Here is a 5,326-nt window from a genome sequence, read left to right on the forward strand (position 1 = left end):
AAACGAAGAAGAGCTGCTGTGCTGTAGCGTAAAATTTTCGGCATGTCTAGAACAATTCTTACAAGTATAACACGACGTAGCTGGGCGCCGCGGACAGACGCCGAACGGCGCCGCCGGTATGCCTACACTCATAGAAAATAATGTATTTGAATTTTAAAGACGTGGCGCAATGCAAAAAACGCTGTTTTTTCACCTCGGTGCCCAAACGTCTTTGTTTGGGCTTCTGAAAGCGGATGATGTCAGGAAACAGTGGTTGCAATTTATCGGAATGTTATCGGAATCGGACGATAATGGCTTAAAATGTAAACATCGGCATCGGCCCGATATGAAAAATGATGCCGATATACCTTGCCGATAAGACGAGTAACAAACATGTGCTGAGGGTGTGCTAGCGATAAGATCACGTCAGCAGTGTGGTCATTCTTGAAGCAAACTTTTGTCTGAATAGTGATTAGATTCACTGTTTTGGATTGCCACATTTAATTTGAGAATGCAAGTACATAATGACGTGTTCGTTCGGTGTGTGATAGAGTCAGATTTTCAGCATTTTTACTATTTTGCTTTACACCACCTACAGATGTTAGGCTAAATAATCTACAAATAAAATGTTAAGGTTACCACTGCATCTGTTTGGAAAAAAAAGTTTTTAGGCAAATTCATAAAAAAACAAACATATTCCTCCAAAACTGCTTAACTAAAAAGTGAGCAATATACATGTGTTGACTGAAAAAAAAAAAGACTGATCTTGCATACCCCTCAGCAAATGTGCAGTTGCAACCCTGGGCTAGCTCGTATAGTCAAATCACACAGAAGAGCTACTGTAGCTCAAATTTCTGAAAAACTTAATTCTGGCCACGATAGAAAGGTGTCAGAACAGCAATGCAGACCGATTAAAGTGCCCATTCAGACCCCTGTCCACTGCCGAAAGCAATGGGCATATGAGTGTCAGAACTGGAAGAATGAAGGAGGTTGCCTGGTCTGATGAATCATGTTCTCTTTTAGATCTGGTGGATGTCTGGGTCCATGCCAGCATGATGCACAATGGGAAGAAGTCAGGCCTACGGAGACAGTGTTCTGCTGGGACACCTTTGTTCCTGGCATTCATGTGGATGCTACTTTGACACGTACCACCTATGTAAAGATTGCTTCAGACCATATACACCCCTTCATGGCAGTGGTTCCTTTCATCCAGATAATGCACCCTGCCACACTGCAAAAATGGCTCAGGAACAGTTTGAGGAACATGACAAAGAGTTCAAGGTAGTAACTTGGCCTTTAAAATTCCCAAGATCTCAATCCAATTGAGCAAATATGGGATGTGCTGGACCAACATATCCAATCCACGGAGGCCCCACCTTCCAATGTTCCGGGCTCAAAGGTTCTGCTGTCTTGGTGTCAGATACCACTGGACATGCTTAAAGGTCTTGTGAAGTCCATGCCTCAATACATTGTTTTGGTAGCATGAGGGGGACCTGTATGATATTAAGCAGATGGTTTTAATGTTGTGGCTGATTAATGTAAACCATGCAAACAGCAGACATGGAGAAATACAAGGCTCTATTTGGAATAGCATACTACTACCGTACTTAATATTGCTACAGTATAAAGTATGTGTACAGTATACAGTTTGTCTGTATGCATGGAGCACTGTATCCAACAATACAATCCGCTTGACTTGACTTTCCATTTTCAGTGTGATGGATGAGCCAGAAGTAATTTCAAACATATTCTTCTGAGTCATCATTTGATCTCACTGCTAAATCTTAAGACATTTTTACATAAACTAGGCCATGAAAAATGCAAAACAAACATTTTTATTTCTAAGATGAAAAATGTGTGCAACTTGCTGAATTAAACCAAGGGGTCAAAGATTTGCCTGGTTAGCATGACCCTCTTAATTTAGGTTTAAAGATGACACAACTACACCATCTGGACCCAGAAGCGTTTTTTTAGCATCGATGGCCATTCAAAATTTCCAGAGTGTTCTGCAACATTTGAAAAAAACAAACAAAAAAAAACAACAACAAATATTTCATGATATTATATTAGATGTTTTACTAGTTTCCAATTTTCAGACTAGTTGCTAGCGAAGGTTTTGGGACGTGCACATTCTTGTGGTCCCATCAGGGCTTCTTGTGGGTCCAATGTAATTAGTCACATGGCTGTTATAGCTCAGGCGACTCAAAGCAACCTGGCAGCAGAGAACTATGCACCCATGATCCGTCATGAACAAAGATGGCAGATTTTATTCTGAGGTATCATTTACACAACACCATTTTGAACTAGAAATGAAAACTTTTTATTCATTTTGGCAGCTCATTTAAACGACAACTGTATTTTGGGGGCCTGAAAATGCTAACTTTTCAAACAGATTTCAAAGTTTAAGTTTTTGAAAATGAAACCATTATCATCTCAATGAAAACTACAAAAAAGAAAAAAAAAAAGCTAATTTGTGAAATAGATGACATCATGTGCATGCTCATTACGTGTTCAGTCCATAGGTATGTGTGAGTACTTGACAACCGAAATACAGTGTTTAGACGTTTTTGCATATCCGAGTGAATGGGGACCGTTTAGAAAATGTCATCTGTACGCAAACATTTTAAAAAATTTGTGGCGGGACAGTAAGGCAGAGAAATAAATCGAGAAAGACCTTTCTCGACCTTGACCTAAAATTTGCAATAATAGCCCACTACGCCACCTAGGGACTTCCACCCCAGGATATAACCCACTCAACTATACAGGTCCGGTCCACCCAGAAATGATTGAGATGTTTCTGCCAGTTAAAACCAATGTTTTATCGAATAGAACTCCAGCAGTCTTGGATCTTGTTACGTCCTCGCACGGACTGCTCCCGCAGCAACACTATTTGCCCCGCCTTCAGGGGGACCTCCCGAACTCGGCCATAATGACTTTTCCTCCGAGCATCGGCTGCCGCTTTCATTCTGTGTCTTGCACTTTCAAATGCCATCTGAAGTCGTACTTGATGCTCCACGACCCAGTCATGCACACCGCCGACCACTGGGTCTTCCACCCTACCCAGCAAAAAGTCGACCGGCAGCTTCGGATCTTGACCAAACATGAGATAATAAGGGGACTCCCCCGTGGACTGATGGGGGGTCGTATTGTAACAAAACAACAACTGGGGGAGGCAAGTGGTCCACTCCCTCTTCCTCGTTGCAGGCAGTGTTCGCAGAAGGTTGTGCAGAGTACGGTTAAACCATTCACACTGCCCATTGCCAGCAGGATGATATGGAGTAGTTGGTGACTTGACCACGCCATATAGGCCACACAATTGCTGAACCAGAGAGCTCTCGAAATTCCGTCCCTGATATGAGTGCAGCTAACTTGGTACTCCAAATTTATAGAACCACTCTGTAACCAGAACTTGAGCCACTGTAGAGGCACGTTGATCCCGGGTAGGGATGGCCTGGGTGAATTTCGAGAACACATCAGTCATGATAAGAACATTTTCCATACCATTCTGAGCTGGCTCGAGGAGGGTAAAGTCCATAGCCAATATCTCATTTGGCCGTGATGCAAGGAGATGATTCATAAAGGTACGCACCACTGGCTGAGAATTCTTAGACACCTGGCATCTGTCACACTCTTGGCACCAGCGCTCCACCTCGGATGACATGCCGGGCCAGTAACACCGTCTACGGGCCAGCTCTAGTGTTCGCTCCCTGCCCTGGTACCCATGCCCCTGATGCAGCTGAGTGAGCACTTCTCTCTTCAATGACATGGGGAGAACCAACTGCAGAACCTCCTTGCCCCCATCAGGACGTAGAATGCGACGATAGAGCATCCCCTCCTGCTCCACAAGACGGTCCCACTGTCGCAGTAATGATAACACTGGTCTTGCAAGCGTCTGCCTCTCCTCAGGGGTCGGCTGGCGTTGGTTCTTCCAGAAAGCTAACACCTCCTTGATCACAGGATCCTCCGCCTGCAGGGCACACATTCCTCGTCTTCCCATTCAACTGACGGTAGTCCACACACAATCTGAGGCTGCCGTCCTTCTTCTTTACTAACACAATAGGGGAGGCATAGAGGCTACTACTTTCCCGGATAATTTGTGCCTCTAACAACTGATTAATGTGGGCCTTAACAGTCTCATATTCTGAAGGGGGAATATGGCGATACCTCTGCCTAACTGGAGTCTCATCTACCAAAGGAATATCGTGAGAAATCAATGTAGTACAACCCAAGTCCGTATCGCTGGAGGAAAAAACAGAGCTATATTTATTCAAGAGCAATTGTACATCACTCTGATCTTTTTCGGAAAGGGGAGACAAATCCAAGGCCTTGATCTTATCATGGACAACAGCGGCTTCAAGAGAAAACATTGTTGCAGTAGCCGTCCTAATCTCCTTAACTTCTGCGGGTAGACTTACTACACTTATCGGGATAAGGGTACCAATTACAGTACGAGGATATAATACAACGTCTTCCGACCCTACATTAACTACTGGGATGTATACTGTACCATGGGTTATTGCAATCAGCGATGGAGAGGCCAACAACCCCGCTGGCAGCCCAGTACCTGGGGGCTCAAACAAAACAGGATGTCCGGCATACTGAACAGAACAAGTAGCGGGCACCAACTTCATGGTACCCCCAGGAACTCGGCAAACTCTTCGTCCCTGCACTCTCACCTGCCCTAGAAAATCTACTGCAGGCTCCACCTTAGCCCGATGGCACTGTTGCAGGGCTTGAAGAACGGGGCTTGGGGCCCGTGTCACCGAGGGAACATCAAATAAGGCAGGCCCATACTCCCCAAATAACTCTGCATAACATTCTTTAAGAACATTCATTCCTAACACCCCTGGAACTCTGGTACTACTCCCTGGAGGGTCTTTGACCACTAACACTCCCCGTCCAAGCATTACCTTCCCACAAAGCTCCACATCCACTTCTATATACCCCACATATGGTATAGCTAAACCATTAGCAGCCTGAAGCTGTAACCAATGGCAGGACCGTAACCGAGCCGGACCCAAAGCTACAAAGTGTTCGGAGAAAAAACTCTCTGTTATGGTGGACACCATCGATCCGGTGTCCACCAAACATGACACCCGAACACCCCCCACAATTACATCAACGTGGGGGCAAGATGACATCAACTGAGGCATAGATTCAACTTCTGCACTACCCACCGAGCCCAACATACCCCCATCCGAACTGTGGCTCAACAGCTCGGTGGGTATTAGTTTTCCGACTGCCGAGCCAAAGGACTAGGAGCCCCTCCTCGAGGAGGCACACCCGAGGATGACTGGGACCGAGGTGTGACCCTCTCCCCATCACACTCTCGGGCATAATGCCCAGA

This window comes from Sinocyclocheilus rhinocerous, unplaced genomic scaffold (assembly GCF_001515625.1).
Source record: "Sinocyclocheilus rhinocerous isolate Xijiao unplaced genomic scaffold, SAMN03320098_v1.1 scaffold2340, whole genome shotgun sequence".
NCBI classification, from domain to species: domain Eukaryota; kingdom Metazoa; phylum Chordata; class Actinopteri; order Cypriniformes; family Cyprinidae; genus Sinocyclocheilus; species Sinocyclocheilus rhinocerous.